We start from the raw sequence: 26,667 nt of genomic DNA on the forward strand, positions 1-26,667 counted from the left end.
ATGCACCACCGATATTCCCAAACTCACACTCCTCGTCGTACACGCATCCAGCCGCATCCCTCACATACTACAGCCCTCACCACCATACTCCACACCCCTGTATACAGACACCGCTCCAGTATCCCCCCCCACGCACATGAAAAGCCTACAGATGACACCAGATACACCACTCCGTCCTACAGCCAACAGACACCAAGCTCACGACATAGCTATGTCGTGCCAATGTCCCTCTCTCGTCTACCACACCTGCTCCCTCAGCTTCCGGCAGGGCCCATGCATGTTATTATGATTTTAATTTCCTTTTTCAGGAATCCGGAGATTTCATCGAGACACTGCCCAGCCTAGACCACCCCTAGCCCAGGATCAGGAAGAAGGAGAGACCGCTTCCCCATCACACTGTGTCTCCTCCTCACCCTCTTCACCCTGTAAGAACTATCTGCACCCAGACAAAGAGGAAAGGGGCATGAAAATATATTACATGCAGGTACAAGTGAACAAGGGTGTCGCTGTCTCCTGGAAGACAAAGAAACCCTTGGAGTTGCCTGAAAAGCAGCTGAGGATAGAAGAAGTGACCCTTCCTGAGGATGTGTGCGCAGTAGCCACTGACCACTCTTCTGATGTGTCCACCGAAAGCCTCCTGTCTGACAGTGAGCCCACTGGGGAGGAGAAAGAGTATGAGGAAAGGGCAGAGCCAGGCAGCCTATCAGGGCCCCCTGCCGTCGAGGAGAGACCCAGCGCCAAGACAGCGGACTGGATGCTGACCATGGAGACCGGCTTCAGGTGCATGGCCTGCTGCCGGGTCTTCCCCACCTTGGAGATCGTCCAGCAGCACGTGAAGTTCGGCGTCCTGCAGGGCTTCAGCTGCCGTGTCTTTCATCTCAACATGGCCCAGTGGATGGGCAATGTGGAATCCGAGAGCACCCCTGAGGAGGAGGACGAGGAGGAGGAGGAGGAGAACGAGGAGGAGGAGGAGGAGGAGGAGGAGGAGGAAGAGGAAGAGAAGCAAGAAGAAAAGGAGAATGAGGGAGAGCAGCCCACGGGGGAAGGCCCCAGCCCAAAGAGACCCCGCAGGCAGGGTCTTTTCTCTCCTTTGAGTTCCAAACAGCAACTGAGATTCATGGGACAGAAGATCCTGGAAGACGGTGTGGCCGTCCCTTGGAAGAGGTAAGGCTTGAGGCTGGCAGTCTTCTGAGCCTATGTCACGAGGGCCCAGAGGAGTCTAAGGGAAGGGGCCGCACACATGTGCTGGTTTACCTAATGGCTCTGCAGTTGCATCAAATGGGACACACCCAGCACTAACAAAGGCATTGACCTCTGTTGACGTAAACAAGAAGGTGGAGCCTTTTCCTAGGAGTTTTCTCAGGGTCTGCACGATGGACCTCAACTCTTAGAGGACGTACTGCCAGCAGCTCCTTCTCGGCAGAGAGAGCCAGGAGTGGTCTCAAGAGAGGACAGGGGCCCTTGCAGGACCAGAACTTTGAGGTCTGAGAGCCTTGGGCCTGAGCCGAGGTCTCACCCTGACCACTGTACCTAGCCTTCTGTGACAAAGGGGAATATGAAAGAGAGTCACGTGGAAATGAGGTCCCCCGAGATATGGAAATGTTCCAGAACCTTCGTTGCGTGGTAGTTGATCTGGAGCCAAGCTCACTGTGGTGTGTGTGGCTCTGAGCATTAAGGGAATGCTGGAGGGTAACCCTGACCAGCAGAGCTTGGAGTGCTTCTTGTCTCTTCCTGTTCTACCTCATTTGTTTTATCCCTTCCAGGGAGAAGAAAGGACCCTCGGGAGAGTAGCAGACAGAATGCCGTGGTCTGAAGGAGGATGAAGGGACCGGCACTCAGTCTAACATCATATGACAATAGAAGCGTCCTATGCAATAAAGGGCATTTTCCAAACCTTTCCTGGAGCTTTTATTTAATGACATTTTTCTATCTATGCATCTATCTGTCATCTACATCTGTATCTTTCAAGGTTTGTGAACAAGCTTTCACATAAGCACTAGAGACGTCCGCCAGCATTTTCCAGAAGAGGCCTGCAAATTGCTGGGGACTCCTCACAAATAGGGAACGGCCACAACCCCTGCCACACAGACTCTGCGCGTGGCCCTCCTGACGTACTCCCACTCTCTCTCTGAATTTCCCAACGTCTGAGATGAGGGTGCTGGCTGGAGGCAATGATCACGTGCAGGCTGAATCTTCTCCAGCTTCTGATTCTCTTCCTGGGCATATCGTCCTCAAGCACAGTTTCCATGTCCCTGGCCACACTGATCTCTCTCCTTCAGTCCTTCCCTCCCTCCCTCTCCTGCCTCCCAGTGCAGAGAATACTTTTTTGCATTTGAGACGACATTTATTTTTTGTTCACAGAATTCTCACCTGTTTTACTGTGGCCTCCGTTGTGAACATTCCAAAGCTGAGAAGTTTCTCTTTTTCTGCCTCATTTCTGCTGAGTCTTTACCTTCCTAATGCAGTGAGCTCACAGTGCCTAGCTGACTGGATGAGGAAAAGAAATCCAGGGAACAAAGAGAAATAATAAAAGAATATGTCAGTTAATTTTTCATAGTGTTATCCAACTACATATTTTTAAAATTTTGGAATAATATTAGGAATCTTCTCTTTATAAAAAACTGAATTATTGGGCTTCTCTGGTGGAGCAGTAGTTAAGAATATGCCTGCGAATGCAGGGGACATGGGTTCGAGCCCTGGTCTGGGAAGATCCCACGTGCCACGGAGTAACTAAGCCCACGCGCCACAACTACTGAGCCTGCGCTCTAGAGCCCGTGTGCCACATCAACCGAGCCCACGTGCCACGACTACGGAAGCCTCCGTGCCTAGAGCCCATGCTCTGCAACAAGAGAAGCCACTGCAATGAGAAGCCCGTGCACCACAGCCAAGAGGAGCCCCGGCTCACTGCAACTAGAGGACGCCCGCTAGCAGCAACAAAGACCCAATGCAGCCCCAAATAAATTAATTAATTTTAAAAAATTGAATTAGTTTCAAGGGTACAATGTATAAAAGTACAATAAAAGCCCCCCTTCATAACCCCCCAACCCCACTCTCAAGATGGAATAGATATGCTGTGATACAATTTATAGTCGTAGTACTACTACTCCTCCCACCACATCCGAAATCCTCTGAGCCAGGTGCAGCAGCTTCCTTTCACAATGCTAGGACCCGCCACAAGACACATGATAATCCCTTTGGACATTTCAAGGAGCGGCACCAAGGGAACAGTACCGGGGAAATGCCACTGACAGCTCAGAATATCCATGGCATTTCTAGAGCCTCGGCACTGCTCTCGCTCTGGGAATGAAGGTCCAAAAAGCACATCGGAGAATGTTCATAGTTGTAAACAAGCTCCACCTTTGAAACACAATCTACATAGAACCACATATACAAGCCTGCACGATGGATGAAGCCAAGGTCTCCTCCATGATTTCCCTTCTGACCACCTTATTGTCTCCTCAACCATAAAAGGTGAACTTCAAACTCAGGACCTTGCCTTGTCACCAGAAACATCCAAGCTTGGATCAGTCTTTCTAAGACCAGATACTTGCTCTCTGAACTATTAGAGACTTGTCACATACACACAGGTAGAACAGGATTATTTCTATCTACCTGGGGACCTGGAGTCTTTCACATTGCTCCTGTTAAAACTCTCACAACAGCAAAACTTTACCTACAAAGGCTTCAAGCTATGACACTCCCAATTTCCACAAACCTCCTCAGCTCTTGTGAGTCACATGCAGCCAATTCCAGGAATTGGAAACATGGTTGTGAGGATGAAACTGACTTTGGGGCTGCCCTTGGATATGGTCTTCCAGACTTACCAAAAGGCCATTAAGAGGAAGGTTTACCCCACCTCAGGGAAACCCGAGGCAGTACTTGCAGTCAAGGGCTGGCCATGGCTTCTGAGCTACATCCAAAAAGAATTTCATACTGTACCTGGATCTGCTGAAGCCATTTCTGACTGTCCGAGAGCCAGCATGGACCGCTCCTCAACTGCCTCCATTGTGGATCATCAGTAGGGCTGTCAGATTTAGTAAATAAAAATACAGGATACCCAGTTAAACTTGAACTTCACATGAATAATAAGTCATTATTTTTAGTATAAGTAGATCCTATGAACTATTTGGGACATACTTATCTTCAAAATGTACTCGTTGTTTTTCAAACATTCATATTTAACTAAACAGCGTATATTTTATCTGTCAACCCTACTCAGCAGAAATGATGGAGGCTCATAGAGATCCAGGAGACGCCTCAGCGCCTCCTCAGCTTTTACTTCTACGTCCTGGACAGCGAGCATGCACCTTCCACTCCCAGTCATTGGCTAGAATGGAGGATATTCTCTGTTTTAGAGCTTTTTCTACTTGTCATTGTTATTATCTGCCTTATTTTAAAGAGATGTTTATTTTTCCCCAAACTTAGTAGCTCAATCAAAAGTCTTTCAAAGCTCATTAGACAAGGGAAAAACAACATGGTTCTGAAAAGTGAAGGAAACCGCCTGGTGTTTAGTCAAGAAGTAGTAGGGAGATTGAAAAAGCCAAACTTAATAAGCAAATCTCTCCAAGGGTATTTTCAGAGCTTGATACCCTCCCACACCCTGAAAATATTATTACATCAAGAATGTAGAACTGCTAACCAAATGTAAGGCTCCCATATGATTCTATCAAACTGAGGATGCTTCTTTACTAAGCAGTGAGCACACTTGCTGCCCCAGGGACCTTGGCAGTTGCAACGTAGGGCTCTTCCCTTTGGGATGGAAACAGCAAGTTTTCCTGTGGTCTACACGCTGGCCCCAAAAATACTACACTCCCAATACTTGTCAACTTTAAGTATTTTTCTACATATCTCCATTTTTCTGTTACTATTTGGACTACATCCTAGACTTGACACTACGTAAATTGCATTCAAGAAGCTATTTTTAAAAGTTGGTAGGAAACCTTAAATCTATAGCTTGCAGTCCCTGGCTTACTTTCATCCAGGTGCATAAGGGTTTTCAAAAGTAGTCAGGTTAGTTACCCCATATCACAGCCCACGCTTGTGTCACAGATATAAAAATGGAACATGATATTTAAGGTTTTAGTTGCCAAATCATCAAGCCTCCCAGACAGAGGCAATAGAGCAAAATGATTACAGAGGCATGGATTTTGATTTGCTCCAGTGTCTTGGGCAAGTCACTTGGCCTCTGTATTTATTTGTACTTATCTTCCCTTTTCTGTCCCTTGGGATTTATAATTGTACCTGGTCCATGGCTACGTTGTACAAATGATCTGTAGTTACAAGAAACCGACACAGAGTAAGCACTCCACAGACATTGGCTATTAGCTATTGGAAATAGTTCTCCGTGAAACAGATGACTTTATCAGTGGATGACTCGGTGGGAGACAGGGAATCACAGAATCACAGCATGTTGAAAGTGACCTAGTTCACACTCTTATGTGAAAAGAAGAAAAGTGTGCATGGGTAGAAAATGTCTGAAACTTTACCTAACAAATAGTTCATCATGTTAGCATGGAGGATTAGAATAAATCAGGAAAGGAGGAAAGAAAAACTTGAGTGTAATTCCATTTCTCTATCATTTGTGTTTCTACACTGAGACTCTGAATACACTGGAAGTGCAATTTTTTTTAATGTGGCGGGATAAAGGTTTTCAAGTTTTCCTGATCCATCCGTATTATTATCTCAGACTTGCTGGCAGTTCTTGCCATCTTCGGAACTACACCCATGTGAGTCAGTGGGCCATTCTGGACGGAGGAGATAATAGAGCAGAAGTGAAGTGAGAGGAAAGGAGAGACAAGATTTTCTCTTTTCTCTTCAAAGAGGAAAGGTCTTTGGAATGGGAACAACTCACAACCAAACTTTGGGGAAAGGATGTGATGGAAAATGAGACAAACATCCTACCCCTGTGATGAGAAGGATTCCCTGGGCTGGATGGAGGGAGGTCACAGGTGGCTGGACAAGGAAACCAACTAGGGAGAAACACACACAAGGGCAGGGCAAACACCCTGAGGCCACTCAGCCTGACTCCATGCAAACATGTGTCCAGCAGCCAGCCCTTCACCTGTGGTTCCCCAGCAAGACAGGTACCTCGGGGGTGCCAACTCATTCTGAGTCCGTTATGCCTGGCCATTCATAAACCGCTGTCTAACGTGTGAGGAATAAACTCTCAATGTTTATGAGGAAACTGGGGAAGGAGATTGAAAGGTTACTTAAACGGAAAAAAAAGAAGTTCAGGAAGGCAGGATGGTAGAGAGACAAGAAAAAGACCTTAAAAGATAGAAAGGATTTGCCAAAGAAGAGAAAGAAAAAGAAATGATTCCGAATGGGTTAACCTGCAGCTAGGAAGTTAAGGAAGATTATTGATGGGTGAAGACTATGGAATAAAGTGAATAAAATTTATCAGAAGTTGCTGAGAATATGGTAAGCAGCATGATTATCAAATTATGAATTGGCTGCAATGGCATTCTAGGGGGACACTAGGAAGGGGAAGCAAATGTTCATGAGATGACAGTGGCAGGTGGAAAGTTGTTTCAGGGGAAGATCAGTCTTGCAGAGGGTGTATCAGAGGAGGGCAAGTGTGAGCAAGCAAGGAAATACTAAGTGTACACGGTTCCTTCACTGAGTGCACCCAGCCCCGCGCTCAGCCTTGAGAACAAGCAGGACTTCAGGTACTGGAGCTACGTTTCAGTCATCAAGACTTGAGAAGACACCCTTAACTCAGGTCTTCTCTTCAAACTCCATCTTTCCTTCTTGACCTTCATTTGGCCTCTTCCCTTACCCTCAAGCTGTGGACTGAGGCCACAGAGCAAGATGGGCCACTAGTGTCCTCCATCCCCTGGCGACTGTGGTTCACATCAGTGGAGTACCAAAGGCAATAACCAAGTAACAGACACAAGAGTGTATGAAGAAGAAGAGATTCTGATAAGGCTTTCTGTGACAGTGTGGGCCAAGTCGGATCTATATGGCTGGTATCACGTGAATTATGAGCAGCCTTAGGGGAGAAGTTCTCAGAAGGCAGAGCCTGGCTCTCTAGAGGCTCTGCATGCTCACAGCCCACTCCAAGACCTCAGTTACAGCTTTGGCCCCCAATATCTCTCCCTCTGCCTGCTCACAGTTTTTGAAGTCTTCTTTCCTCCACATTTCTCTTGAGAGGTGGAGGAGGAAGATGAGCTTCAGGCCAGCTCAGACTCCCCTGGGATCCCAGCAGGATGCCTATCATTAACCTCCCACCTTCTAGGAAGCTCCCAAGATCTTCACATTTGGGGCAGTTCTCATTTCAGCTGTGCTTCAAATTGCTGGCTGGAGACGGCCTGTTGGAAGGTGGCTAAAAGCAAGTAGCAATCCTTCGGGCAGCCTGGCCCTTCTCGACTGTCAGACATCTTCAGGGATATTGTAGGAAATGTTTGTTCTAGAGAAGGGAGGGAAACAATCCAAGTGTCCAATAATGCTTGAATGGAAAATAAATGATGCTATATGCATGTGATCAAATAATATCAAACAGTCAAAAATCAAAGACCTAGATCTATATGGATTCCCGTGGATAAATCTTGAAAACATAATATTGATTGAAAGAAAATAAGATAAAGAATGTTAGATTGTGATAACAGGTATGTAAGTATTTAAATATTTAAATCAATTCAACATATTGCTTCTATATAGAGAGATGCAAGAAAATAAACTTTATCCAAAGAACACATTATTTACATTTAATATGCTCATTTATCTAGGAGACCCAAAAGAACCCACAGATAAACTAGCAGGAACTAATAAGACGGTTCAACAAGGCACACACATACAAGGTCAAGAAATTTTAAAAGTCAATCAGGCTCCTCTACACTGGCGATAACAAATTAGAAACTGTAAAAGAAAATAAGAAAAAAAGAAGATCTAAAAATTGTCACAAGAGCCATATAAATTATTTAGAGCTAAGCATACGTAGAAGGCAATATAACTAACAAACTGAGTATGAACAGATAAACTCCGCCCAACCTAAGGTTAGGAAAAGACTGTTGTTACTTTATGAGAACAGACCCTCTTCTTAAGGAGCAGATCAGTAAGTGAGAGTGAATCAAAGAAACACAGCATTTGAAAAGTCAGCTAGTCCAAGCCTCTTGATCACACATACAGAAGCTGAAGCCCAGATAGGTTGAGTTACTTGCTAAAGGGCCCAATGTCCTGACTCAAGGACTAGCATTTTTCACTCAGTCGCAAGACACAATCAAATGCAGTACCTTGGAAAGAGATGGGGAAAAAATGAAGAAATCAATTATATAGTTCCTCATCTTTAAGTACAGAAATAGCCGTGACAAAATTACACGTATTGAGGGAAAATTGAAGTGCAGAGTTTAAAATGTCAATAATCCACAGGGAAACTGGAGACCATTTAAAATATTCATATTAAAGCTCTCTAGAAAAGACATTAAAAGATCTCCAATCAAAATGTGAATTTTATAATAGACATGGTATGATACAATTTATAATAGATATGGTATGAACCTTTCCCTTTCACGGGAAAGCTTCGGCTGGGAAAAAGGAATTGTTCTTGAAAATGGGGCCTGTGCTACTGCAGACACTGTGCTCAACCTAGGTCCACCGAATGCTCTGATGTCATCACTGAGGTCACAGAATTCCACTGTGCGCCTGGCAACCTTGCAAACATAACAGCCCTGGTGAGCACTAGGCAGTACTGGTGGTTCACCAAGTGGTACAAGTTTTTCAGCCATTTAGGAGACTTGACCATTTTTATTTGTATTGAATCATTTCAACGGATTGCCCAGGAGCCAAGAAGAGCCAACCTGTAGGGAAGAGGAGGAGTTGGACATCTCTTGAGGCATCTTCTAAGAGAGACTTCTAGTTGGTACGATGGAACGGCGACAAAAGAGGAAACATCTGGGAAATGAAGAGTCCCAGGAACCTGCCGAGAACGGAGGAGGTATGTGGGGGGCAACTTGTCTGGGGCACATGGGTTTCTGCCAAACTGAAGCTTCTCTAGGAAGCGGGGGACTGAGAACGTGTCACCTGTGAAGCAGGGAGCGAGAGACCTTGTCTCACTGATGCTGCCGTATCTATCCGGAGGGTCCCTGTGGTGTGAGACGGCACAGAACGGCCAGATGCCCCCTGGGAGATGGGAGGTCAGCTCCGCTGGTCTGAGGACTCTCTCCTGGGGCAGCCGGGCCTGGAGCTTTGTCGGACTCATAGCAGGCTGCATCCTGCTTGCACAGACCTAGAGGTGCAGCTTTTCTCAGTCCCCGATTTCTCTCTTATTCTCTTGGATCTTTCCCTGGGGTCATGAGGTGGGGGATGTGAAGGATGCAAGGATGCTGAGAGAGACCCATGAGTTGCTTGGCCTCTTTTACCAAAGTGGAAAGAGAAGCCCCATGAGTTGAAGGCCCTGTTGAAAAATATCTTGACAAGTGGAATGCACTTTGAAAGAAGATTGTTTGTCTAGGGATGGTGTCCTATTGAAAGCAAGGAGGTTTTATTCCTTCAACAGGAAGAATTTCCCAAAGGAGATCAAGGGAAGGGAAGGGTTTTCCAGAGACTGAGACCACGTGAGCGGGGGTGAGAAATGTCCTCAGGGTCCTGCGGGGAGCTCTGAGAGCCACGGGCCACGTGGTGCCTGCGTGCATTAAATGTAGGCGAGTAGCTTGCCCTGGGAGAGGGGTGGTCACCCCAGAGCTCCAGCTAGAGGCCTCTGCCCCAGATTAGAGCCCAGTAGCTCCTACCAGGCCCAGGGCCCTGGAGACTGTACGATGGGCCCTGGGAATGGAGCTCTAGACAGCAGGCAGATTTCCAGGCAGTGGCTGGGACAGGCTGGGGAAGGCAATGACTGCCCCTGACCATTCAGAATATTTTGCTCTATGTTCCTGTGTGTGTGTGTGTGTGTGAGTGAGTGTGTGTGTGTGTCTGTGTGTGTGTGTGTGTGTGTGTGTGGTAATGCAGAGAAGAGCGAGATGAATGGGGGTAGAGTGCTTACCAGATATAAAGTCTGCATGGTAAAATTCTTGTCAACCTGCCTGGACCTGGCTGACACTCGGTGTACGTAAGAGTGTATACAGAATTCTTGTTAGGGGTGTTTGATGAGACAGTAACTCATACACCCATGTACACTCTGATGCAGCAAAAATATCACACACCCCACATATAACTTCCTTAGTAAACCACACACAGCACATGGAGGTATATACACGGATCCCTCCTGTACTACGTTCTCATACAACCCACCTGTATCACAATCCTCTCCTCCAACACCAAACGCTGGAGATGAGATATATATACAGACACACACACTATATATATAGGACACACACACAAACACACAATATATATACATGTATCTCCTCAACTCTTGCACAAACACAGCTAACTTCAGCCATCTCTAAATACCTCTGTAAGAACCAGTCACGTGTCATACACACCACACTTATAACACATTCTTGAGTAATGCCAGACCCGCTTTGTACAAACCACAGTAAACCACAGTCTCAGTAACCCATGTCAGGATTGCCAGAGAAAATATGGGCTATCCAGTTCAATTTGAATTCCAGATAAACAACAAGTAATTTTTCAGTATCCGTATGTCCCACATATTGTATGGGCCATACTTACACTAAAACTAAGTCAGGCCAAATACTGCATGGGAATACTTACACTAAAAAATTATTCTGGGTTTATCTGAAACTGAAATTTAACTGGGTGCCTTGTATTCTTGTTCGCTAAGTCTGGCAACCCTTATATACTTACCACCAGCTGATGTATTATATAGTTATTGTAGTTTTGTTTAGTGTGTGTCTTCCCCTACTAGAATGTGCAGCGTTACCAAAGACTACAACACTGGAAGAGTGCCGGATACACAGGAGTAGCTGCTTACTGAATCTTGGTGAATGAATGAATGAACACGCACCATAACTACAAGCCACACCATGTAATGAGGAAAAGTTACATGTCCCAGAATTCCTGACTTGTGAACAGAAACCATGCACACAAAGGCCACAGACACAGATAGACACGTCTGCACTGTGCTCCCCATGCCAACCCCACACTTACCACAGACTTAACTGATACACATCACTCACTCTTCCCACACACTCACAGTCACCACCGAGGCCTACATTACCAACTAGACAGTGAGAGAATAAGTATTGATTGGAATTAAATCCTGGAGGATCCACTGGGAACCACACTCTCAACTGTGTGTATTCACTGCACCTGACACGTGTCACACACTCAGTAAATATTTGTGGACAGAGGACTGATGAACCCACCCTGAGCCTTTCATTCCTCCCTCAGGAATCTCGAAGTCACAAGAGGATCCCCCTCGGCTTGGATCCACTGTGGTGGCCCAAGGCTGCAGCCCAGGGGCAGGGGAGGTCTCCTCTGCCTCTAAATACTTCTTCCGTACTTCTACTCTGCGCAAGCTCAGCTACGCTGGTAAGGGCGCGTGGCTCCTTAGGTGAGGGGGTGCTTGGCTGTGAGGCAGGAGGCACACAGATCCCAGGGAGGCTGAGAGGAAATCCAGGGTCATCAGAGGTGATGAGGGCTCTGTGGAGGAGCCTGGGCAGGATGGCTGAGATGTTCCGAGGGCGTGGATGCCAGCTGAGTCTGGGTGTGTGTGTGTGAATACTGCTACCACCATGGTGGGGAAGTCAAGGAGCAGGGGCTGGAAAGGTCTGGGCTTGAGGTGGAGGGAAGAGGGACCAGATTAAGCATCTTCAGAGGAAAATGTAGGCTTTGTCTTTGCCTTTGCTTCCAGAGAAGGACAGAGTTCTGCATCATACACCTCCAGCCTGAGAGAAGGACCACCCAGCTCAGATGCACACAGCTCACACATACACGCGCCCTCCAGGCACAGCCCTTCTCAGTGCACATCAACCCCAAGCACGTGCTCCACAGTACTCTCCTGCACCACAGCCCCATTCCACAAGGAATGCACCACCGATATTCCCAAACTCACACTCCTCGTCGTACACGCATCCAGCCGCATCCCTCACATACTACAGCCCTCACCACCATACTCCACACCCCTGTATACAGACACCGCTCCAGTATCCCCCCCCACGCACATGAAAAGCCTACAGATGACACCAGATACACCACTCCGTCCTACAGCCAACAGACACCAAGCTCACGACATAGCTATGTCGTGCCAATGTCCCTCTCTCGTCTACCACACCTGCTCCCTCAGCTTCCGGCAGGGCCCATGCATGTTATTATGATTTTAATTTCCTTTTTCAGGAATCCGGAGATTTCATCGAGACACTGCCCAGCCTAGACCACCCCTAGCCCAGGATCAGGAAGAAGGAGAGACCGCTTCCCCATCACACTGTGTCTCCTCCTCACCCTCTTCACCCTGTAAGAACTATCTGCACCCAGACAAAGAGGAAAGGGGCATGAAAATATATTACATGCAGGTACAAGTGAACAAGGGTGTCGCTGTCTCCTGGAAGACAAAGAAACCCTTGGAGTTGCCTGAAAAGCAGCTGAGGATAGAAGAAGTGACCCTTCCTGAGGATGTGTGCGCAGTAGCCACTGACCACTCTTCTGATGTGTCCACCGAAAGCCTCCTGTCTGACAGTGAGCCCACTGGGGAGGAGAAAGAGTATGAGGAAAGGGCAGAGCCAGGCAGCCTATCAGGGCCCCCTGCCGTCGAGGAGAGACCCAGCGCCAAGACAGCGGACTGGATGCTGACCATGGAGACCGGCTTCAGGTGCATGGCCTGCTGCCGGGTCTTCCCCACCTTGGAGATCGTCCAGCAGCACGTGAAGTTCGGCGTCCTGCAGGGCTTCAGCTGCCGTGTCTTTCATCTCAACATGGCCCAGTGGATGGGCAATGTGGAATCCGAGAGCACCCCTGAGGAGGAGGACGAGGAGGAGGAGGAGGAGAACGAGGAGGAGGAGGAGGAGGAGGAGGAGGAGGAAGAGGAAGAGAAGCAAGAAGAAAAGGAGAATGAGGGAGAGCAGCCCACGGGGGAAGGCCCCAGCCCAAAGAGACCCCGCAGGCAGGGTCTTTTCTCTCCTTTGAGTTCCAAACAGCAACTGAGATTCATGGGACAGAAGATCCTGGAAGACGGTGTGGCCGTCCCTTGGAAGAGGTAAGGCTTGAGGCTGGCAGTCTTCTGAGCCTATGTCACGAGGGCCCAGAGGAGTCTAAGGGAAGGGGCCGCACACATGTGCTGGTTTACCTAATGGCTCTGCAGTTGCATCAAATGGGACACACCCAGCACTAACAAAGGCATTGACCTCTGTTGACGTAAACAAGAAGGTGGAGCCTTTTCCTAGGAGTTTTCTCAGGGTCTGCACGATGGACCTCAACTCTTAGAGGACGTACTGCCAGCAGCTCCTTCTCGGCAGAGAGAGCCAGGAGTGGTCTCAAGAGAGGACAGGGGCCCTTGCAGGACCAGAACTTTGAGGTCTGAGAGCCTTGGGCCTGAGCCGAGGTCTCACCCTGACCACTGTACCTAGCCTTCTGTGACAAAGGGGAATATGAAAGAGAGTCACGTGGAAATGAGGTCCCCCGAGATATGGAAATGTTCCAGAACCTTCATTGCGTGGTAGTTGATCTGGAGCCAAGCTCACTGTGGTGTGTGTGGCTCTGAGCATTAAGGGAATGCTGGAGGGTAACCCTGACCAGCAGAGCTTGGAGTGCTTCTTGTCTCTTCCTGTTCTACCTCATTTGTTTTATCCCTTCCAGGGAGAAGAAAGGACCCTCGGGAGAGTAGCAGACAGAATGCCGTGGTCTGAAGGAGGATGAAGGGACCGGCACTCAGTCTAACATCATATGACAATAGAAGCGTCCTATGCAATAAAGGGCATTTTCCAAACCTTTCCTGGAGCTTTTATTTAATGACATTTTTCTATCTATGCATCTATCTGTCATCTACATCTGTATCTTTCAAGGTTTGTGAACAAGCTTTCACATAAGCACTAGAGACGTCCGCCAGCATTTTCCAGAAGAGGCCTGCAAATTGCTGGGGACTCCTCACAAATAGGGAACGGCCACAACCCCTGCCACACAGACTCTGCGCGTGGCCCTCCTGACGTACTCCCACTCTCTCTCTGAATTTCCCAACGTCTGAGATGAGGGTGCTGGCTGGAGGCAATGATCACGTGCAGGCTGAATCTTCTCCAGCTTCTGATTCTCTTCCTGGGCATATCGTCCTCAAGCACAGTTTCCATGTCCCTGGCCACACTGATCTCTCTCCTTCAGTCCTTCCCTCCCTCCCTCTCCTGCCTCCCAGTGCAGAGAATACTTTTTTGCATTTGAGACGACATTTATTTTTTGTTCACAGAATTCTCACCTGTTTTACTGTGGCCTCCGTTGTGAACATTCCAAAGCTGAGAAGTTTCTCTTTTTCTGCCTCATTTCTGCTGAGTCTTTACCTTCCTAATGCAGTGAGCTCACAGTGCCTAGCTGACTGGATGAGGAAAAGAAATCCAGGGAACAAAGAGAAATAATAAAAGAATATGTCAGTTAATTTTTCATAGTGTTATCCAACTACATATTTTTAAAATTTTGGAATAATATTAGGAATCTTCTCTTTATAAAAAACTGAATTATTGGGCTTCTCTGGTGGAGCAGTAGTTAAGAATATGCCTGCGAATGCAGGGGACATGGGTTCGAGCCCTGGTCTGGGAAGATCCCACGTGCCACGGAGTAACTAAGCCCACGCGCCACAACTACTGAGCCTGCGCTCTAGAGCCCGTGTGCCACATCAACCGAGCCCACGTGCCACGACTACGGAAGCCTCCGTGCCTAGAGCCCATGCTCTGCAACAAGAGAAGCCACTGCAATGAGAAGCCCGTGCACCACAGCCAAGAGGAGCCCCGGCTCACTGCAACTAGAGGACGCCCGCTAGCAGCAACAAAGACCCAATGCAGCCCCAAATAAATTAATTAATTTTAAAAAATTGAATTAGTTTCAAGGGTACAATGTATAAAAGTACAATAAAAGCCCCCCTTCATAACCCCCCAACCCCACTCTCAAGATGGAATAGATATGCTGTGATACAATTTATAGTCGTAGTACTACTACTCCTCCCACCACATCCGAAATCCTCTGAGCCAGGTGCAGCAGCTTCCTTTCACAATGCTAGGACCCGCCACAAGACACATGATAATCCCTTTGGACATTTCAAGGAGCGGCACCAAGGGAACAGTACCGGGGAAATGCCACTGACAGCTCAGAATATCCATGGCATTTCTAGAGCCTCGGCACTGCTCTCGCTCTGGGAATGAAGGTCCAAAAAGCACATCGGAGAATGTTCATAGTTGTAAACAAGCTCCACCTTTGAAACACAATCTACATAGAACCACATATACAAGCCTGCACGATGGATGAAGCCAAGGTCTCCTCCATGATTTCCCTTCTGACCACCTTATTGTCTCCTCAACCATAAAAGGTGAACTTCAAACTCAGGACCTTGCCTTGTCACCAGAAACATCCAAGCTTGGATCAGTCTTTCTAAGACCAGATACTTGCTCTCTGAACTATTAGAGACTTGTCACATACACACAGGTAGAACAGGATTATTTCTATCTACCTGGGGACCTGGAGTCTTTCACATTGCTCCTGTTAAAACTCTCACAACAGCAAAACTTTACCTACAAAGGCTTCAAGCTATGACACTCCCAATTTCCACAAACCTCCTCAGCTCTTGTGAGTCACATGCAGCCAATTCCAGGAATTGGAAACATGGTTGTGAGGATGAAACTGACTTTGGGGCTGCCCTTGGATATGGTCTTCCAGACTTACCAAAAGGCCATTAAGAGGAAGGTTTACCCCACCTCAGGGAAACCCGAGGCAGTACTTGCAGTCAAGGGCTGGCCATGGCTTCTGAGCTACATCCAAAAAGAATTTCATACTGTACCTGGATCTGCTGAAGCCATTTCTGACTGTCCGAGAGCCAGCATGGACCGCTCCTCAACTGCCTCCATTGTGGATCATCAGTAGGGCTGTCAGATTTAGTAAATAAAAATACAGGATACCCAGTTAAACTTGAACTTCACATGAATAATAAGTCATTATTTTTAGTATAAGTAGATCCTATGAACTATTTGGGACATACTTATCTTCAAAATGTACTCGTTGTTTTTCAAACATTCATATTTAACTAAACAGCGTATATTTTATCTGTCAACCCTACTCAGCAGAAATGATGGAGGCTCATAGAGATCCAGGAGACGCCTCAGCGCCTCCTCAGCTTTTACTTCTACGTCCTGGACAGCGAGCATGCACCTTCCACTCCCAGTCATTGGCTAGAATGGAGGATATTCTCTGTTTTAGAGCTTTTTCTACTTGTCATTGTTATTATCTGCCTTATTTTAAAGAGATGTTTATTTTTCCCCAAACTTAGTAGCTCAATCAAAAGTCTTTCAAAGCTCATTAGACAAGGGAAAAACAACATGGTTCTGAAAAGTGAAGGAAACCGCCTGGTGTTTAGTCAAGAAGTAGTAGGGAGATTGAAAAAGCCAAACTTAATAAGCAAATCTCTCCAAGGGTATTTTCAGAGCTTGATACCCTCCCACACCCTGAAAATATTATTACATCAAGAATGTAGAACTGCTAACCAAATGTAAGGCTCCCATATGATTCTATCAAACTGAGGATGCTTCTTTACTAAGCAGTGAGCACACTTGCTGCCCCAGGGACCTTGGCAGTTGCAACGTAGGGCTCTTCCCTTTGGGATGGAAACAGCAAGTTTTCCTGTGGTCTACACGCTGGCCCCAAAAATACTACACTCCCAATACTTGTCAACTTTAAGTATTTTTCTACATATCTCCATTTTTCTGTTACTATTTGGACTACATCCTAGACTTGACACTACGTAAATTGCATTCAAGAAGCTATTTTTAAAAGTTGGTAGGAAACCTTAAATCTATAGCTTGCAGTCCCTGGCTTACTTTCATCCAGGTGCATAAGGGTTTTCAAAAGTAGTCAGGTTAGTTACCCCATATCACAGCCCACGCTTGTGTCACAGATATAAAAATGGAACATGATATTTAAGGTTTTAGTTGCCAAATCATCAAGCCTCCCAGACAGAGGCAATAGAGCAAAATGATTACAGAGGCATGGATTTTGATTTGCTCCAGTGTCTTGGGCAAGTCACTTGGCCTCTGTATTTATTTGTACTTATCTGCCCTTTTCTGTCCCTTGGGATTTATAATTGTACCTGGTCCATGGCTACGTTGTACAAATGATCTGTAGTTACAAGAAACCGACACAGAGTAAGCACTCCACAGACATTGGCTATTAGCTATTGGAAATAGTTCTCCGTGAAACAGATGACTTTATCAGTGGATGACTCGGTGGGAGACAGGGAATCACAGAATCACAGCATGTTGAAAGTGACCTAGTTCACACTCTTATGTGAAAAGAAGAAAAGTGTGCATGGGTAGAAAATGTCTGAAACTTTACCTAACAAATAGTTCATCATGTTAGCATGGAGGATTAGAATAAATCAGGAAAGGAGGAAAGAAAAACTTGAGTGTAATTCCATTTCTCTATCATTTGTGTTTCTACACTGAGACTCTGAATACACTGGAAGTGCAATTTTTTTTAATGTGGCGGGATAAAGGTTTGCAAGTTTTCCTGATCCATCCGTATTATTATCTCAGACTTGCTGGCAGTTCTTGCCATCTTCGGAACTACACCCATGTGAGTCAGTGGGCCATTCTGGACGGAGGAGATAATAGAGCAGAAGTGAAGTGAGAGGAAAGGAGAGACAAGATTTTCTCTTTTCTCTTCAAAGAGGAAAGGTCTTTGGAATGGGAACAACTCACAACCAAACTTTGGGGAAAGGATGTGATGGAAAATGAGACAAACATCCTACCCCTGTGATGAGAAGGATTCCCTGGGCTGGATGGAGGGAGGTCACAGGTGGCTGGACAAGGAAACCAACTAGGGAGAAACACACACAAGGGCAGGGCAAACACCCTGAGGCCACTCAGCCTGACTCCATGCAAACATGTGTCCAGCAGCCAGCCCTTCACCTGTGGTTCCCCAGCAAGACAGGTACCTCGGGGGTGCCAACTCATTCTGAGTCCGTTATGCCTGGCCATTCATAAACCGCTGTCTAACGTGTGAGGAATAAACTCTCAATGTTTATGAGGAAACTGGGGAAGGAGATTGAAAGGTTACTTAAACGGAAAAAAAAGAAGTTCAGGAAGGCAGGATGGTAGAGAGACAAGAAAAAGACCTTAAAAGATAGAAAGGATTTGCCAAAGAAGAGAAAGAAAAAGAAATGATTCCGAATGGGTTAACCTGCAGCTAGGAAGTTAAGGAAGATTATTGATGGGTGAAGACTATGGAATAAAGTGAATAAAATTTATCAGAAGTTGCTGAGAATATGGTAAGCAGCATGATTATCAAATTATGAATTGGCTGCAATGGCATTCTAGGGGGACACTAGGAAGGGGAAGCAAATGTTCATGAGATGACAGTGGCAGGTGGAAAGTTGTTTCAGGGGAAGATCAGTCTTGCAGAGGGTGTATCAGAGGAGGGCAAGTGTGAGCAAGCAAGGAAATACTAAGTGTACACGGTTCCTTCACTGAGTGCACCCAGCCCCGCGCTCAGCCTTGAGAACAAGCAGGACTTCAGGTACTGGAGCTACGTTTCAGTCATCAAGACTTGAGAAGACACCCTTAACTCAGGTCTTCTCTTCAAACTCCATCTTTCCTTCTTGACCTTCATTTGGCCTCTTCCCTTACCCTCAAGCTGTGGACTGAGGCCACAGAGCAAGATGGGCCACTAGTGTCCTCCATCCCCTGGCGACTGTGGTTCACATCAGTGGAGTACCAAAGGCAATAACCAAGTAACAGACACAAGAGTGTATGAAGAAGAAGAGATTCTGATAAGGCTTTCTGTGACAGTGTGGGCCAAGTCGGATCTATATGGCTGGTATCACGTGAATTATGAGCAGCCTTAGGGGAGAAGTTCTCAGAAGGCAGAGCCTGGCTCTCTAGAGGCTCTGCATGCTCACAGCCCACTCCAAGACCTCAGTTACAGCTTTGGCCCCCAATATCTCTCCCTCTGCCTGCTCACAGTTTTTGAAGTCTTCTTTCCTCCACATTTCTCTTGAGAGGTGGAGGAGGAAGATGAGCTTCAGGCCAGCTCAGACTCCCCTGGGATCCCAGCAGGATGCCTATCATTAACCTCCCACCTTCTAGGAAGCTCCTAAGATCTTCACATTTGGGGCAGTTCTCATTTCAGCTGTGCTTCAAATTGCTGGCTGGAGACGGCCTGTTGGAAGGTGGCTAAAAGCAAGTAGCAATCCTTCGGGCAGCCTGGCCCTTCTCGACTGTCAGACATCTTCAGGGATATTCTAGGAAATGTTTGTTCTAGAGAAGGGAGGGAAACAATCCAAGTGTCCAATAATGCTTGAATGGAAAATAAATGATGCTATATGCATGTGATCAAATAATATCAAACAGTCAAAAATCAAAGACCTAGATCTATATGGATTCACGTGGATAAATCTTGAAAACATAATATTGATTGAAAGAAAATAAGATAAAGAATGTTAGATTGTGATAACAGGTATGTAAGTATTTAAATATTTAAATCAATTCAACATATTGCTTCTATATAGAGAGATGCAAGAAAATAAACTTTATCCAAAGAACACATTATTTACATTTAATAGGCTCATTTATCTAGGAGACCCAAAAGAACCCACAGATAAACTAGCAGGAACTAATAAGACGGTTCAACAAGGCACACACATACAAGATCAATAAATTTTAAAAGTCAATCAGGCTCCTCTACACTGGCGATAACAAATTAGAAACTGTAAAAGAAAATAAGAAAAAAAGAAGATCTAAAAATTGTCACAAGAGCCATATAAATTATTTAGAGCTAAGCATACGTAGAAGGCAATATAACTAACAAACTGAGTACGAACAGATAAACTCCGCCCAACCTAAGGTTAGGAAAAGACTGTTGTTACTTTATGAGAACAGACCCTCTTCTTAAGGAGCAGATCAGTAAGTGAGAGTGAATCAAAGAAACACAGCATTTGAAAAGTCAGCTAGTCCAAGCCTCTTGATCACACATACAGAAGCTGAAGCCCAGATAGGTTGAGTTACTTGCTAAAGGGCCCAATGTCCTGACTCAAGGACTAGCATTTTTCACTCAGTCGCAAGACACAATCAAATGCAGCACCTTGGAAAGAGATGGGGAAAAAATGAAGAAATCAATTATATAGTTCCTCATCTTTAAGTACAGAAATAGCCGTGACAAAATTACACGTATTGAGGGAAAATTGAAGTGCAGAGTTTAAAATGTCAATAATCCACAGGGAAACTGGAGACCATTTAAAATATTCATATTAAAGCTCTCTAGAAAAGACATTAAAAGATCTCCAATCAAAATGTGAATTTTATAATAGACATGGTATGATACAATTTATAATAGATATGGTATGAACCTTTCCCTTTCACGGGAAAGCTTCGGCTGGGAAAAAGGAATTGTTCTTGAAAATGGGGCCTGTGCTACTGCAGACACTGTGCTCAACCTAGGTCCACCGAATGCTCTGATGTCATCACTGAGGTCACAGAATTCCACTGTGCGCCTGGCAACCTTGCAAACATAACAGCCCTGGTGAGCACTAGGCAGTACTGGTGGTTCACCAAGTGGTACAAGTTTTTCAGCCATTTAGGAGACTTGACCATTTTTATTTGTATTGAATCATTCCAACGGATTGCCCAAGAGCCAAGAAGGGCCAACCTGTAGGGAAGAGGAGGAGTTGGACATCTCTTGAGGCATCTTCTAAGGGAGACTTCTAGTTGGTACGATGGAACGGCGACAAAAGAGGAAACATCTGGGAAATGAAGAGTCCCAGGAAACTGCCGAGAACGGAGGAGGTATGTGGGGGGCAACTTGTCTGGGGCACATGGGTTTCTGCCAAACTGAAGCTTCTCTAGGAAGCGGGGGACTGAGAACGTGTCACCTGTGAAGCAGGGAGCGAGAGACCTTGTCTCACTGATGCTGCCGTATCTATCCGGAGGGTCCCTGTGGTGTGAGACGGCACAGAACGGCCAGATGCCCCCTGGGAGATGGGAGGTCAGCTCCGCTGGTCTGAGGACTCTCTCCTGGGGCAGCCGGGCCTGGAGCTTTGTCGGACTCATAGCAGGCTGCATCCTGCTTGCACAGACCTAGAGGTGCAGCTTTTCTCAGTCCCCGATTTCTCTCTTATTCTCTTGGATCTTTCCCTGGGGTCATGAGGTGGGGGATGTGAAGGATGCAAGGATGCTGAGAGAGACCCATGAGTTGCTTGGCCTCTTTTACCAAAGTGGAAAGAGAAGCCCCATGAGTTGAAGGCCCTGTTGAAAAATATCTTGACAAGTGGAATGCACTTTGAAAGAAGATTGTTTGTCTAGGGATGGTGTCCTATTGAAAGCAAGGAGGTTTTATTCCTTCAACAGGAAGAATTTCCCAAAGGAGATCAAGGGAAGGGAAGGGTTTTCCAGAGACTGAGACCACGTGAGCGGGGGTGAGAAATGTCCTCAGGGTCCTGCGGGGAGCTCTGAGAGCCACGGGCCACGTGGTGCCTGCGTGCATTAAATGTAGGCGAGTAGCTTGCCCTGGGAGGGGGTGGTCACCCCAGAGCTCCAGCTAGAGGCCTCTGCCCCAGATTAAAGCCCAGTAGCTCCTACCAGGCCCAGGTCCCTGGAGACTGTACGATGGGCCCTGGGAATGGAGCTCTAGACAGCAGGCAGATTTCCAGGCAGTGGCTGGGACAGGCTGGGAAAGGCAATGACTGCCCCTGACCATTCAGAATATTTTGCTCTATGTTCCTGTGTGTGTGTGTGTGTGAGTGTGTGTGTGTGTGTGTGTGTGTGTGTGTGTGTGTGGTAATGCAGAGAAGAGCGAGATGAATGGGGGTAGAGTGCTTACCAGATATAAAGTCTGCATGGTAAAATTCTTGTCACCCTGCCTGGACCTGGCTGACACTCGGTGTACGTAAGAGTGTATACAGAATTCTTGTTAGGGGTGTTTTATGAGACAGTAACTCATACACCCATGTACACTCTGATGCAGCAAAAATATCACACACCCCACATATAACTTCCTTACAAAACCACACACAGCACATGGAGGTATATACACGGATCCCTCCTGTACTACGTTCTCATACAACCCACCTGTATCACAATCCTCTCCTCCAACACCAAACGCTGGAGATGAGATATATATATAGACACACACACTATATATATAGGACACACACACAAACACACACTATATATACATGTATCTCCTCAACTCTTGCACAAACACAGCTAACTTCAGCCATCTCTAAATACCTCTGTAAGAACCAGTCACGTGTCTTACACACCACACTTATAACACATTCTTGAGTAATGCCAGACCCGCTTTGTACAAACCACAGTAAACCACAGTCTCAGTAACCCATGTCAGGATTGCCAGAGAAAATATGGGCTATCCAGTTCAATTTGAATTCCAGATAAACAACAAGTAATTTTTCAGTGTCCGTATGTCCCACATATTGTATGGGCCATACTTACACTAAAACTAAGTCAGGCCAAATACTGCATGGGAATACTTACACTAAAAAATTATTCTGGGTTTATCTGAAACTGAAATTTAACTGGGTGCCTTGTATTCTTGTTCGCTAAGTCTGGCAACCCTTATATACTTACCACCAGCTGATGTATTATATAGTTATTGTAGTTTTGTTTAGTGTGTGTCTTCCCCTACTAGAATGTGCAGCGTTACCAAAGACTACAACACTGGAAGAGTGCCGGATACACAGGAGTAGCTGCTTACTGAATCTTGGTGAATGAAGGAATGAACACGCACCATAAATACAAGCCACACCATGTAATGAGGAAAAGTTACATGTCCCAGAATTCCTGACTTGTGAACAGAAACCATGCACACAAAGGCCACAGACACAGATAGACACGTCTGCACTGTGCTCCCCATGCCAACCCCACACTTACCACAGACTTAACTGATACACATCACTCACACTTCCCACACACTCACAGTCACCACCGAGGCCTACATTACCAACTAGACAGTGAGAGAATAAGTATTGATTGGAATTAAATCCTGGAGGATCCACTGGGAACCACACTCTCAACTGTGTGTATTCACTGCACCTTACACGTGTCACACACTCAGTAAATATTTGTGGAGAGAGGACTGATGAACCCACCCTGAGCCTTTCATTCCTCCCTCAGGAATCTCGAAGTCACAAGAGGATCCCCCTCTGCTTGGATCCACTGTGGTGGCCCAAGGCTGAAGCCCAGGGGCAGGGGAGGTCTCCTCTGCCTCTAAATACTTCTTCCGTACTTCTACTCTGCGCAAGCTCAGCTACGCTGGTAACGGCGCGGGGCTCCTCAGGTGAGGGTGTGCTTGGCTGTGAGGCAGGAGGCACATAGATCCCAGGGAGGCTGAGAGGAAATCCAGGGTCATCAGAGGTGATGAGGGCTCTGTGGAGGAGCCTGGGCAGGATGGCTGAGCTGTTCCGAGGGCGTGGATGCCAGCTGAGTCTGGGTGTGTGTGTGTGAATACTGCTACTACCATGGTGGGGAAGTCAAGGAGCAGGGGCCGGAAAGGTCTGGGCTTGAGGTGGAGGGAAGAGGGACCAGATTAAGCATCTTCAGAGGAAAATGTAGGCTTTGTCTTTGCCTTTGCTTCCAGAGAAGGACAGAGTTCTGCATCATACACCTCCAGCCTGAGAGCAGGACCATCAGGCTCAGGTGCACAGAGCTCACACATACATGCGCCCTCCAGGCACCGCCCTTCTCAGTGCACATCAACCCCAAGCACGTGCTCCAAAGTACTCTCCTGCACCACAGCCCCATTCCACAAGGAATGCACCACCGATATTCCCAAACTCACACTCCTCGTCGTACACGCATCCAGCCGCATCCCTCACATACTACAGCCCTCACCACCATACTCCACACCCCTGTATACAGACACCGCTCCAGTATCCCCCCCCACGCACATGAAAAGCTCACAGATGACACCAGATACACCACTCCGTCCTACGGCCAACAGACACCAAGCTCACGACATAGCTATGTCGTGCCAATGTCCCTCTCTCGTCTACCACACCTGCTCCCTCAGCTTCCGGCAGGGCCCATGCATGTTATTATGATTTTAATTTCCTTTTTCAGGAATCCGGAGATTTCATCGAGACACTGCCCAGCCTAGACCACCCCTAGCCCAGGATCAGGAAGAAGGAGAGACCGCTTCCCCATCACACTGTGTCTCCTCCTCACCCTCTTCACCCTGTAAGAACTATCTGCACCCAGACAAAGAGGAAAGGGGCATGAAAATATACTACATGCAGGTACAAGTGAACAAGGGTGTCGCTGTCTCCTGGAAGACAAAGAAACCCTTGGAGTTGCCTGAAAAGCAGCTGAGGATAGAAGAAGTGACCCTTCCTGAGGATGTGTGCGCAGTAGCCACTGACCCCTCTTCTGATGTGTCCACCGAAAGCCTCCTGTCTGACAGTGAGCCCACTGGGGAGGAGAAAGAGTATGAGGAAAGGGCAGAGCCAGGCAGCCCATCAGGGCCCCCTGCCGTCGAGGAGAGACCCAGCGCCAAGACAGCGGACTGGATGCTGACCATGGAGACCGGCTTCAGGTGCATGGCCTGCTGCCGGGTCTTCCACACCTTGGAGATCCTCCAGCAGCACGTGAAGTTCGGCGTCCTGCAGGGCTTCAGCTGCCATGTCTTTCATCTCAACATGGCCCAGTGGATGGGCAATGTGGAATCCGAGAGCACCCCTGAGGAGGAGGACGAGGAGGAGGAGGAGGAGAACGAGGAGGAGGAGGAGGAGGAGGAGGAGGAGGAGGAAGAGGAAGAGAAGCAAGAAGAAAAGGAGAATGAGGGAGAGCAGCCCACGGGGGAAGGCCCCAGCCCAAAGAGACCCCGCAGGCAGGGTCTTTTCTCTCCTTTGAGTTCCAAACAGCAACTGAGATTCATGGGACAGAAGATCCTGGAAGACGGTGTGGCCGTCCCTTGGAAGAGGTAAGGCTTGAGGCTGGCAGTCTTCTGAGCCTATGTCACGAGGGCCCAGAGGAGTCTAAGGGAAGGGGCCGCACACATGTGCTGGTTTACCTAATGGCTCTGCAGTTGCATCAAATGGGACACACCCAGCACTAACAAAGGCATTGACCTCTGTTGACGTAAACAAGAAGGTGGAGCCTTTTCCTAGGAGTTTTCTCAGGGTCTGCACGATGGACCTCAACTCTTAGAGGACGTACTGCCAGCAGCTCCTTCTCAGCAGAGAGAGCCAGGAGTGGTCTCAAGAGAGGACAGGGGCCCTTGCAGGACCAGAACTTTGAGGTCTGAGAGGCTTGGGCCTGAGGCGAGATCTCACCCTGACCACTGTACCTAGCCTTCTGTGACAAAGGGGAATATGAAAGAGAGTCACGTGGAAATGAGGTCCCCCGAGATATGGAAATGTTCCAGAACCTTCGTTGCGTGGTAGTTGATCTGGAGCCAAGCTCACTGTGGTGTGTGTGGCTCTGAGCATTAAGGCAATGCTGGAGGGTAACCCTGACCAGCAGAGCTTGGAGTGCTTCTTGTCTCTTCCTGTTCTACCTCATTTGTTTTATCCCTTCCAGGGAGAAGAAAGGACCCTCGGGAGAGTAGCAGACCGAATGCCATGGTCTGAAGGAGGATGAAGGGACCGGCACTCAGTCTAACATCATATGACAATAGAAGCGTCCTATGCAATAAAGGGCATTTTCCAAACCTTTCCTGGAGCTTTTATTTAATGACATTTTTCTATCTATGCATCTATCTGTCATCTACATCTGTATCTTTCAAGGTTTGTGAACAAGCTTTCACATAAGCACTAGAGACGTCCGCCAGCATTTTCCAGAAGAGGCCTGCAAATTGCTGGGGACTCCTCACAAATAGGGAACGGCCACAACCCCTGCCACACAGACTCTGCGCGTGGCCCTCCTGACGTACTCCCACTCTCTCTCTGAATTTCCCAACGTCTGAGATGAGGGTGCTGGCTGGAGGCAATGATCACGTGCAGGCTGAATCTTCTCCAGCTTCTGATTCTCTTCCTGGGCATATCGTCCTCAAGCACAGTTTCCATGTCCCTGGCCACACTGATCTCTCTCCTTCAGTCCTTCCCTCCCTCCCTCTCCTGCCTCCCAGTGCAGAGAATACTTTTTTGCATTTGAGACGACATTTATTTTTTGTTCACAGAATTCTCACCTGTTTTACTGTGGCCTCCGTTGTGAACATTCCAAAGCTGAGAAGTTTCTCTTTTTCTGCCTCATTTCTGCTGAGTCTTTACCTTCCTAATGCAGTGAGCTCACAGTGCCTAGCTGACTGGATGAGGAAAAGAAATCCAGGGAGCAAAGAGAAATAATAAAAGAATATATCAGTTAATTTTTCATAGTGTTATCCAACTACATATTTTTAAAATTTTGGAATAATATTAGGAATCTTCTCTTTATAAAAAACTGAATTATTGGGCTTCTCTGGTGGAGCAGTAGTTAAGAATATGCCTGCGAATGCAGGGGACATGGGTTCGAGCCCTGGTCTGGGAAGATTCCACGTGCCACGGAGTAACTAAGCCCGCGCACCACAACTACTGAGCCTGGCTCTAGAGCCCATGTGCCACATCAACCGAGCCCACGTGCCACGACTACGGAAGCCTGCGTG

At 47.1% G+C, this 26,667-nt stretch overlaps 1 pseudogene across 1 annotated transcript in view; it reads left to right on the forward strand.

Moving 5' to 3' along the window:
• Nucleotides 1–25,365, forward strand: part of LOC309799161 (protein FAM170A-like) — a 179,218-nt pseudogene extending 153,853 nt beyond the window's left edge. The window contains exons 3-4 of the transcript in view: nucleotides 24,671–24,890; nucleotides 25,349–25,365. The product of the transcript in view is annotated as a protein FAM170A-like (transcript). The remainder of the gene's footprint in view (nucleotides 1–24,670; nucleotides 24,891–25,348) is intronic.
• The last annotated feature ends 1,302 nt before the right edge of the window (nucleotides 25,366–26,667 follow it).

Source organism: Mesoplodon mirus (assembly GCF_964341445.2).
Source record: "Mesoplodon mirus genome assembly, chromosome: 3".
In the NCBI taxonomy this organism is placed as follows: Eukaryota; Metazoa; Chordata; class Mammalia; order Artiodactyla; family Ziphiidae; genus Mesoplodon; species Mesoplodon mirus.